The sequence below is a fragment of the Narcine bancroftii genome, chromosome 3 (assembly GCF_036971445.1).
Source record: "Narcine bancroftii isolate sNarBan1 chromosome 3, sNarBan1.hap1, whole genome shotgun sequence".
NCBI lineage: Eukaryota > Metazoa > Chordata > Chondrichthyes > Torpediniformes > Narcinidae > Narcine > Narcine bancroftii.
The window spans coordinates 278,047,820-278,060,005 of NC_091471.1; the positions used below are offsets into that span (position 1 = coordinate 278,047,820).

The 12,186-nt window shown below is 44.6% G+C and overlaps 1 long non-coding RNA gene across 1 annotated transcript in view; it reads right to left on the bottom strand.

Moving 5' to 3' along the window:
* Nucleotides 1–878: 878 nt before the first annotated feature.
* The window catches only part of LOC138758831 (uncharacterized), a 90,117-nt gene continuing 78,809 nt past the window's right edge, over nucleotides 879–12,186 (bottom strand). The window contains exon 5 of the long non-coding RNA XR_011354498.1: nucleotides 879–1,002. This is a non-coding gene — a long non-coding RNA (uncharacterized lncRNA). The remainder of the gene's footprint in view (nucleotides 1,003–12,186) is intronic.

A 12,186-nucleotide genomic window follows, 5' to 3' on the forward strand; every position in this document is an offset into this window, starting at 1 on the left:
TTAGCCAGACAGGGTCATCTGGGGAGCTTCAGCTGGCTGCAGTAGTGCACCTCGGGTGTCCAATTCTGGCGGCAGCATCAGTGGGGTCGTGGCTCGCTATTGCGGAGGCCATCTGTGACACTGGCTCCCAACATGGCAGCACCCATGGTCCACACATGGAGGCCCCATTCTTACTGGTGATCTTGTCGGTGTGGCGTTGGGCTGAGTCGAGGGTCCAGGCAAGCTGGAAGGGTCTCTTCAGAGGCAGCTTGTCATCCTCGAGCAGTTGCTGACATCTCGGACCAGCCCCTCCACACACTGGGCTATGAGCATAGGGGGCTGTAGCAGTGCCCCAGCAGTCTCTCCCCAGGTTGTACAGTGGTTGGAATAACTTGTCCATTGACTCATCGGGTTGCTGTCTCCTCGAGGCCAGTCGATACCGTGAGTACATTTCATTCACCCGGGATCGATAGAGGTTGCGGAGCTCAGTCATGGCCTCTGGGTAGGTTGTGCAGTTTTGGATTGCCAGGTACGCTCAGTGGCCCACTCTAGCTTGTAGGACCTTGTGTTTCTTCTCATCCAAGTCCACCTGGCCCACTGCAACTTCGAGGAAGTTTGTGAAGCAGGTGATCCACTGCTCGTACCATTCGGCAGCTCCGGGTGTCTGGGGATCAATTTCAAGGTGGTTGGGTCTCAACAGCTTGTCCATCCCTTGTGGAAAATTAAGGTGTATTAAATTGATTCGCTCTATCAATGACACTAAATTGTCTATTGGTGCTCATTACACGTTGTCCGTAACACTACATTCTCCAGGAGTGTTGTTCAAATAGGGATCAAACTATTATTGAGGAACCTTTCAATCCTGCACACAGAATGTCTGACCTACCAGTACCAGGAAGGAAGTAGGGGAGCATCATAATGAGGACGGCCAGGCTGGGAAGTAACTTCTTCTTGCAGGCTGTGAGGTAACTTCTTCCCGCAGGCTGTGAGATTGAAGAATGGTATTGTGTAACCTTGGGTCTCCTTCAAAAGAAATGAGTAAATTATTCCAAAATATTTATACATATTTAGTTTGTTATATTCCTTGTAAATATGTGATTATTACAAGCTGTGTATCAGAACATTACAGCACGGTACAGGTGCTTTGGCCCATGATGTTGTGCCAACATAAACCTACTCATCAATCTGAACCTTCCTGACCTCACACCCGTAACCTTGTGTTTTTCTTGTGTCCATGTGCCTGATCAAGAGTTCTTTTTTTCATAAATGTTATTTTTCATTTGCGTCAAACCATATACAGTATTTATCCATAACATAAGAATAATAAAAACTATGACACAAAAAGAGTACAAATTTTTATATTTTCTCCCACCCCCACCCACACCCTCCCTCCTCAAAAAAGTAGGAAAAAAAAGGAAAAGCCCATCTAATAAACTTGTACCTTTTAATTAATTCATTATAAATTTACATAACAATCTTAAACCATGAACTAATTAGGGCAGGTTGGGTGAAGAAGAGGCAGATGCTGCAGGTAAAGTCATAGCAATTGGGTTTCCAAATTTATCAAATTTTTCTGGTTAATTTTTTTAATTATACATTATTTTCTCTCATGGTATACAATTTAATAATTCCATTTGCCATCTATTCAACCCCACAATATCACCTGATTTCCATGTTACAGCTATAGATTTCTTTGCTATTGCTACACTTACAAACTTCTTTTGATAAATATCTAACTTCAATTGGGAAATATCTCCCAATAAAAATACTCTGGGTTCCTTCAAAATTTGTGTCTTCAAAACTCGTCCCAATAAAATACTTATATCCTTCCAAAACATATCTACCTTTTCACATTGCCAGACTGCATGCAGGAAAGCTCCTACTTCTTTATTACATCTAAAATATTGATTAGAACAATTCAAATTAATTCCATGTAATATGTATGGAATATAATATAATTGATGTAAAAAATTAAATTGTACCATTTGATATCTAACATTAATTGTATTAGTTACACTTTTGTAGCATAATTTTGACCATACTTCTTCTTGAATCTGTATATTTAAATCTTTTTCCCATCTGGATTTGGATTTGAATAAATCCTTTTTCAGAATAGTCTCTTGTAATTTAATATACATTTTGGGAATGAATCTTCCAATAAAAATATCAGTTATTAGATATTCAAATGGGTTCTGTTCTGGTAATTTAAAATTCCTCCCTAACTTTCTTTTTAAATAAAATTTAAGTTGATAATAAGAAAAAATTGTATTATGTAGAAATCATACTTACATTTCAATTGGTTGAAAGTCAAAAAAACAGATCCCAAAAAACAATCCCTTTTTTAAAATTCCACAATTATACCAAATTAATGATTATTAACCATAAAAGGAATGAAAGAATTTTGGTTTAATATCATTTTAGCCAACTGATAATTCATCCTCACTTGAAGGGGCAGGTGGCCTTAATCAGGTGCGACCTGTCTGGCTGGTAGAAGTGTGGTTTGCACTTAGCATAGACCTGGCAGTTTCTGGTCATCATCCTGATGTCCTCAACCGAATTGGCGAGGTTGTGGGCTTTGATGAAATGAAAGAACCTGGTGACCCCTGTCATGATAATGAATATGTATGAGATGTACCGGAAGTCACGTGGTAGGAGAGAGAGATAAGAACACAAGCAGGAGAACAAAGGAAACTGGAAAATAAAAAGACTCAGAGAAGTTTACCTGATAAAACTTGTGTTTAATGTTTTATTAACTTCACATTTCGGGCCACAAATGTGATATTGGCGACGAGGATGAAAGAAGCTTGAAGAAAATTAAAGACTAAACAAGATTACAGACAACTTCAAGGTGATAAGAATTTTCTCTTTGACTCAGTACTTTTGGGGCTGGAATATTTCCTCATGGCTGGGGCAGACGGTGACTTTCTAACACATAGTGGAATTGCTCATTTTGACCCAACGGGTGATGCTAGCACTGTAAGTGTAAAGTGGAAGGCATGGCTGGAAGAATTTGAATCCTACGCCGACAGTCGTGGCCTATTTCTAGATACCGGTACAATTGAACAAAAAGCGCAGAGAAGGGCGTTACTTCTTTTCACTGCAGGACCCTCAGTTCGGGAAACATTTAAGACACTTTTGAATACTGGAAGAAAGGATGAGTACCGGAAAGCGGTAGATGCATTAAATGCACACTATGTAGTGACACCGAATGCTACATTTCAACGCCATTTGTTTCGGAGAACGAGACAAGAAGATGGCCAGACAATTGCTCAGTACGTGACGAGACTACGCCAGCTAGCTGTTGGATGCAATTACATGCCAGCTGATTTGGACAACCAATTATTGGATCAAGTCGTACAGCACTGCAGATCAGATAAACTCAGAAGACGTCTACTGGAAAGAGGGAGTGAGTTGGAACTCACCGATGCTTTAACCATTGCTGCTGCATTAGAGGCTGTTGAAGGGCAATTTCATACCATGACCCTGAAAGACAACTCAAGCCAGAAAGTTAAGAGGCTCTCACATCACCATAACCAGCCAAGATATACGTCAACACAGGACGTGGAGTGTTATCGATGTGGAAACCGAGGTCACTTTGGAAAAAACCCATATTGCCCGGCCAAAGGCAAAGTTTGTAGAAAGTGTGGAGGTAAGGACCTCTTTGCAAAGAAGTGCAAAAGCAAGTCCAATGCAGACCAGAAGAGGAAGAGTACAACTTCCAAAGGCAAAGCCTGGGGGAAAGGAAAGTATCCTGGAAAGAAAGATACCATTCGCCAGATAGACAGTGACGATGATGATGCCCAGGAGGAACAGAGTTGTTACCAATTTACGTTGAATGAAGTACGTCATGAGAAGGTCCCAGTGATCATTGGTGGAGTGATAGTGCAGGTCATTGTAGACTCAGGCAGTGACAGTAATGTGATTGATCGACATTTATGGGAGAAGTTGAAAAGGAAAAAGATCATCTGTACCTCAAAGAAGTGTTCCAAGAAACTGTATCCATACACAGCAACCAAGCCATTGCAGACCATTGGATGTTTTACTGCAACTGTTGAAGCTGGAGATAAGTACACCGAAGCAGAGTTTATGGTCATAGAAGAGAGGGGAGAACCATTGCTGAGCAGAAGCACAGCGCAAGACCTGGCAATACTTCATATTGGAGCTTGTGTCATTCAATTCAGTCATACGAGGATATGAAGCAAGAATTCCCCGCAGTCTTCCAAGGAGTAGGAAAGCTGAAAGGTCGACAATTGAAGCTAGCGGTAGTTGAAACGGTCAAACCCAAGGCACAACCAATGCGCCGAACTCCGTTTGGACTTCGTGGGAAAGTCGAAGACAAAATTAAAGAATTGATCGAACAAGACATTATTGAACCGGTGGAACATTCGACACAATGGGTCAGACCAGTAGAGATTGTGCCCAAACCAAAGGGTGACATAAGACTATGTGTTGACATGAGAATGGCCAATGAAGCTATAATTAGAGAACGACACCCTATACCAACAGTGGAGGAAATACTTCAAGAACTAACTACCAGCAAGATATTCTCAAAAATTGATCTGAAATGGGGCTATTATCAATTAGAGCTGGATCCAGGTTCCCGAGATGTAACAACATTTGTGACTCACTGTGGATTGTATCATTACAAGAGACTATCATTTGGAATTAATGCAGCTTCGGAGATCTACCAGTATGAAATCCATCGAGTGATTCAAGGCATTCCTGGAGTTGCCAACATTTCTGACGACATCATAGTCCATGCACCAACGAAGGAAGAGCATGACAAACAGTTGAGGCGTGTACTATCTAGACTACAGGAGGCAGGGCTTACCGTGAATGGAAACAAGTGCCAGTTCGGTGTGTCAGAAATGGACTTCATGGGACACAGACTTACACGGGAAGGACTAAACCCTGCAGAGGCCAAGGTGAAAGCTATTGCAGAGGCATGTGCACCTCAGAACGCAACAGAGGTGAGGAGTTTCCTGGGATTGGTTAATTTTTGTGCAAAGTTCATTCCTAATTTCGCTACAGTGGCAGAACCACTAAGGAAACTAACCAGGAAAGGTGTACCATTTCATTTTGGATCTGAGCAGAAGAAAGCGTTCACAGCGCTGAAGCAAAGCCTGACAGATGCAAAAACTCTTGGATATTACGATCCGGCGGCATCAACCAAAGTCATAGCGGATGCCAGCCAGGTTGGTTTAGGAGCTGTGTTGGTCCAGATGCATGATGGAGAACCAAGAATCATTGCCTATGCCAGCAGATCGTTATCAGATGTGGAAAGAAGATACTCTCAGACAGAGAAAGAAGCACCTCGGACTTGTATGGGCCTGTGAGAGGTTCCATGCATATTTATACGGCATTGAATTTGAACTCATCACAGATCATAAGCCATTAGAGGTGATCTATGCACCTAGATCCAAACCATGTGCCAGAATAGAGAGATGGGTACTCAGACTACTACCCTAGAAATATAAAGTAATCCACATTGCAGGGAAAGCAAACATTGCTGATCCGCTGTCCAGATTGGTGAAGGATGGTGGTCGACAATCCAAGTCAGAATTGGGAACTGAAACAGAGAGCTTTGTACGCTTCGTAGCTATTCAGTCGACACCAAAAGCTGTGACTACGAAGGAGGTCGAGAGAGAATCCGAACGTGATCCAGAACTCATGTAAGTAAGAGAATGCATACAGAGTGGACAATGGGACAAGTGTACTCACAAGGCTTACATTCCCATTAGAGACGAACTTTGTTGCATCGGACAGTGTGTATTGAGAGGTTGCAGATTGGTGATTCCGCAAAGATTGAGACCGAAGATCGTATCCTTAGCGCATGGAGGACACCTAGGTATTGTTGGTACCAAGCAAAACCTCAGGACCAAGGTATGGTGGCCAGGTTGTGATAAGGACGCAGAGAAATTTGTTAAAACTTGTCACGGATGTCAAATCACAAGTAGGAGTAATCCGCCAGAACCGATCCGGAGTACGCAACTCCCGACGACCATGGATCGACGTAGCTGTTGATTTTCTTGGACCTTTACCGACGGGTGAATCAATTATGGTAGTGATAGATTACTACAGCAGATACTATGAGTACGTGGTGTTCAAGTCCACAACCACTGAAAAAACAATTCAAGCGTTGGCAGAGATATTTGCAAGATATGGATTACCTGTTACATTATACTCTGACAATGGTCCACAATTCATTTCAGAGACATTTGCGGAATACATGAGGTCCACAGGTATCCACCATCATAAAGTAACTCCGAAATGGCCGCAAGCCAATGGAGAAGTAGAGAGACAAAATCAGTCCATTGAAAAACGATTGAGGATTGCACACGCAGGACAAAATTAGCGAGAAGCATTGCTATCTTATGTGGCTGTCTATCGAGCAACGCCTCATGCAACCACTGGAAAAAGTCCTGCAGAAGCATTTTTTGGGAGAAAAATCTGCACAAAAATGCCAGAAATAAAGGAAATCGGAGACGACCAGGAGATGAGGGACCACGATGCTGAAAAGAAAGGTGCAGCAAAGCTGTACACAGATTCAAAACGTGGAGCCAAGTACTCAGACATCATGCCAGGAGATAATGTTCTAGTGAGGCATGAAACTGGTGGTAAGCTAGACACACCTTATTACCATCAACCCTATACTGTCGTATCCAGAAGTGGCAGTATGGTGACAGTCAAGTCTCCAACTGGAATCCTGTATAAGAGAAATGTATCAGGTGTAAAAAGGTACTAGTCCAGCGATACATCGAGCGAAGAGGTTGAAAGGCCAATACGAGATGCTGAAACTGAGAGACCTGATGATGTTCCAGAGGCAGTTACCAGCACTCCTGATGAAGTGACTAGAGCGCCAGAAACACCCGAAGCCGAGGCGAGCAGTATTTCCGACGCTGAGAGTGAACAACCGAGAAGCGACGACAATATCGCAGGCAGGCCGAAACGAAACCGGAAAGTGCCCAAACGATACGAAGACTTTGTGCCATAGTTTTAATAAGAACTTTGGGACAGTATTTTAATCTTATATCATAAAGTGCATGTATGAGTGCTGTAGGAAGTAAATTTTATGTAGTTGAGTTACAGTATTACCATTAGTTACGATGTTTGTATGTTTCCGAGGGATTTTGGTAAGTGAAGGTAAAGTTTATTTCTGATTAAAGGAGGGATGTCATGATAATGAATATGTATGAGATGTACCGGAGGTCACGTGGTAGGAGAGAGAGATAAGAACACAAGCAGGAGAACAAAGGAAACTGGAAAATAAAAAGACTCGGAGAAGTTTACCTGATAAAACTTGTGTTTAATGTTTTATTAACTTCACATTTCGGGCCACAAATGTGACAACCCCCAGAGTGGCAGAGGTCATTGTGGAGAGCTTGTAAATGGTCCATCTGCACACTGGCGCAAGTCTCTTGGGGCAGGGCATCTGAAGACTCGTTGAGCTTTCTGGGCCAGTACAAATATCATAGTTGTAAGTGGAGAGTTTGATTCTCCACCTCAGAAACTTGTCGTTCTTGATTTTACCCCACTGCTTCTTATTGAACATGAAAGTGACTGCACATTGGTCAGTCAGCAGGGCAAATAGTTTGCCAGTAAGATAGTGCCTCCAGTGCCCTACCACCTCAATGATGGCCTGGGCCTCTGATGCATCATCAATTACCTCAAAAGACAGATGTTGTGAAACCGATAGGCTTTTATTGACTATAGACTGGAGCAACAGCCAGCCTCATCGACTGATCCTGCCAAAACAGAAAGGGGATCATGCAGGGGGTTGTGGGTAGGATTGGTCTCAGGAGCCATGACCAGTCAGCAGTAGCCAATCACAGCATTACTGTGCTTTACCACAGCCCCCTTCTCGATGGAGGAGTACTAGATCTCAGGGCCTTGAGGGAGCAGGAGAAAACTGTTACAGGTCTGCCCACCTGGTTAAGTGTGGCGGTCAGAGCAATGTCAGATGCATCACTCTCCACCTGGAACAGGAAGGATTCATTCACTGCATGTATTGTGGCCTTGGCAATATCACTTTTGATGAGGTTGAAGGCCTCCTGGCCTCTGCCAACAGGGGAATGGAGGTGGCCTTTACACAGAGGCAGACCTTATGGGCATAGTTGGGGACCCACTGGGCATAATAGGAGGAAAACCCCAGGCACATTTTCAGGACCATGAGTCTGTGGGGGAGTGGGAGCTCCAAGAGGGGTCGCTTGTGATTGGGATCGGGGCCAATGACTCCATTCTCCATGATGGAGCTGAGTATAGCCAGACATGAGGTGTGGAATACATGTTTATCTTAGTTGTAGGTGAGTTTAAGACATTTGGCTGTCGGGAGAAATTTCTGGAGGTTGGCGTCATGGTCCTGCAAATCATGGCCACAGACAGTGACATTGTCGAAGTAGGGGAATGTGGCCGGCAGCCCGTGTTCATCTCCCTCTGGAAGATGGAGACTCTATTGGTGACCCCAAAGGGGACCCTCAGAAAGTGGTAGAGGTGGCCATCTTCCTTGAACATGGTATACTGGCAGTCCTCCGAATGGATAGGGAGCTGGTGATATGCTAACTTTAAGTCAATGATGGAAAAGTCACGCGATTAGGTGATTTGGTTTATCAGGTCGGCTATGTGGGGGGAGGGGGGACAGTTGCGTAAACCTGTACATGGTCTGACTGTAGTCAATAACCATTCAGTGTTTTTCCCAACTCTTAACCACCACTACCTGTGCTCTCCATGGGCTGGTTCTGGGATCAATGATCCCCTTAGTCAGGAGCCATCTCACCTCTGATTTGATAAAGGCCATTGCTGCATCACCTACTCTTGGTGGTGATGGGCTTATAGGGGAAATCCAGAGGATGGAGAGCCCTCAGGTTACAGCCGGTGGGTGGATCATGGGTTGCTGGTTGGACATGTTCAGAGGGGAGGACAGGCAGTATTAAAAACTGTTGGTTGTGGACCATGAGGTGGGGGGGGGTGGGGGGGTGAATGAGGTCCAACATATGCCATGGTGATGCTGAAAGTAGTATGGGAGCACAGAGCTGTGGCATCACAAGGAGTTTAAATTTTTGTACTCTGTGCCAGCGTTACTACACAGCTGCCACGGATCACTGCCGAGTGGGACTTAGAGGCCATGGAGACTCTGTAACACACTGTCCTCACCGTGAGGGAGTAATGCTGCACCATGACAGGGTGGATGGAACTTTCCATGGTCCCACTATTGAACAGGCAGCCCGTCTTGTGCCCATTTACCTCTATGTCCATCATTGACCTGGTGAGCAGATGAGGTCAAGCACGACAAAAGCTAGAGTAGAATCCCCGCATGATCCGCTGTACTGGCTCATGGTCTGGTAAGATGGTGGTACCAAAAATGGCAGCCCCACAGCATACACATGGTCCTGTTGTTCGTCGTAAGTAACATCATCCAAGATGCCGGCCCCCGTGGAGTGCACAAGGTGCTGTTGTATTCGTTGGAAATGACGTCGTCCAAGATGGTGATGGTCCCCACTGCCCGCACACAGCACTGCTTGGGTTAGAAGGTTGCTTGGATTTGCATACCTTCGCATAGTGTCCCTTCCTCCCGCAGCCAGAACAGACCATGCCCTTCGCTGGGCAGTGCTTCCTGGGGTGCTTCTGCTGGCCACAGAAGTAGTACTTCGGGTGCTTGTCGGTGATGGCCGTAGTCAGGTCGGGGCTTGGGGCGGCCTGTGATCCTGTGTCCCAAGATGGCGATGCCCACATTCCCCACACGGCGACCACGTTATCGGACCAAAAAGAGTCCAGGTTGCGGAGGGCTTCTTCCACTGTTTTAGCCAGTTCGATGACTTTCTGCAGCTTCAGCTCACCCTGTTCTAGCTGTCGCTGGTGAGTGTAATAAATCTGATGGCTGCTACACAGGCCTCTCAGATCAGCTCCTCCGTGTACTCTTCAGCTGATATGGCCTTGCAGCCGCAGGCCCATCCAAGGACTCGCAGGACCTAAGGTAATAATTGATCGACTCCCCAGGTTGCTGCTTTGCATGGTTAGGATGTGCCTGGCATAGACTTTATTCACCTGGGCCAAAAAGTCATTGCTTCGGTGATTGTCTCGCAGTCTTTGACCATCGGGTAAACACGGTGCCCAACCTGTGAGAACAGCTTGTCTGCGTCGGATTGGAGGATCACAGTGGAGGCCTGCAGAAATATGTGGAAGCGGTGTAGCCAGTGTTTGAACTTGTCAGATGTTTCTGATGATCGCAGGTCGATTTCCAGCCTCTCTGGTCTCAGCAACTTGTCCATTCCAAAAAAATATTATGGTAATAAAATTAATGAGTTATCAATAACTCCAAAGACTAGAAGTTACCTGACTGATTGGCTTTTAATACCATAAACAGAAGGCTTGTCTCATGCTGCTGACCCAAGACCCGAGCTTGTTCTGGGGGAGGGGTTATGGCATTGCTGCCTTTATTGGGGAATCAAGGGGAAGGAGCCTCAGCTACTATCAGCAGGGGGGAAGGCCAGCCACACATTATTAACAGTGTTTCCACCAGAATCAGCTCGTCTTGAGCAGTGACATGGATCTGTTCTAATTTGCCTAGCATAGGAATAGGTCTACGGCGATGCCATCTCATTGCCTCTACACAAAACCCTGGAACATCTGGACAGCAAAGATGCATTCATCAGGATGCTCTTTATCGATTACAGTTGGGTATTTAACACCATCATCCCCAAAAACGATCAGCAAACTCCAAGACCTGAGACTCAACACCCCACTGTGTAATTGGATCATGGATTTCCTCATCTCCAGACCACAATCAGTGAAGGTTGGTAAGAACTTCTCCTCCACAATCTCCATCAGTAACGGAGCAGCACAGGTCTGTTCTACTCACTTTTCACCTACAACTGTGTGGCTCAGTGCGACAATAATATCATCTACAGCATCCCTCCTGTACGCTGACAATTCCACGGTAGTGAGTTGCATTAAAAGGGGTGATGAGTCAGCATACAGGAGGGTGATTGAAAACTTGGCCAAATGGTACACCAACAACAACCTCACACTCAACGTCACCAAAACTAAGGAGTTGATTGTTGACTTCAGAAAGGGAAAACCTGAGATGCACGATCCAGTGATCATTGGGGGATCAGAAGTGGAGAGGGTGAGCAAATTTAAGCTTTTGGGAGTCACTGTCTCAGAGGATATTTTCTGGACCCAACACAATAATGGCATTGTGAAGAAAGCACGTCAGTGCCACTACTTCCTCAGGAGTTTGCAGAGGTTTGGTATGATACCAGAAACCCTGGCAAATATCTACAGATGTGTGGTGGAAAATATGCTGACCACCTGCATCATAGTTTGATAAGGGAACACAAATACTCCTGAGCGTAAAGGCCTCCAAAAGGTAGTGGGCAGAGCCCAAGACATCACAGGTAAAATGCTCCCCACTGTCAAGAACATCTACAGGGAATGCTGATGTCAGAGAGCAGCAACAATCATCAAAGATCCACACCCAGCATGTGCTCTGATTTTGTTGCTTCCATCAGGAAAGATGGATCTAATAATATCATTTCTCAACATATTTTCCACCTCCTGATCCATGATTTTACTCTTCTGAGTGTTTATTATATATGGGGGCTGTTTTATGGGATTTGCTTCTCCTACATCTACATCATGGTAAATCACTGATGTCCTTTTTGGAACATCAGGGAACAAATTTGTGATTGGAGGAAAGTTTAGGGGAGGTATCAGGGGTGGGGTTTTTTTTACACTGAGGGTGATGGGTGCCTGCAATACATTGGCAGTGGAGGCTGGTACAATAGGGACATTTAAAAGGTGCTTAGGTAGGCACATGGATGTAAACAAAATAAGGGTGTGAGGTAGGGAAGGATTAGATATTGTGGAGTAGGTTTACATAGTGGGATAAAGAGCCTGTACTGTGCTGGAAAGTTCTATGTTCTAAGATACGTGAGCTGATAACAGACGATTGAATGGGCCGCTGACTGGTAAACATGACATTGCCCTTGTGTTTGAACTGAACTTTTTCCATTCAGTTTTGTTTTACTTTGTACTGTCGTACTCAAGGACAGTGCTCAAAACAACGTTTCTCACCTTATACATGACAATGTATAATTCAACTCAATTCAATTCTGTCCACATGAGCAGATGAGAGGAGAGAGTTTGTGGCAAATGACAGAAGCTGTAATGACCGCAAATTCTCTCCATTAGCAGAGAAGTGTGGTGGAA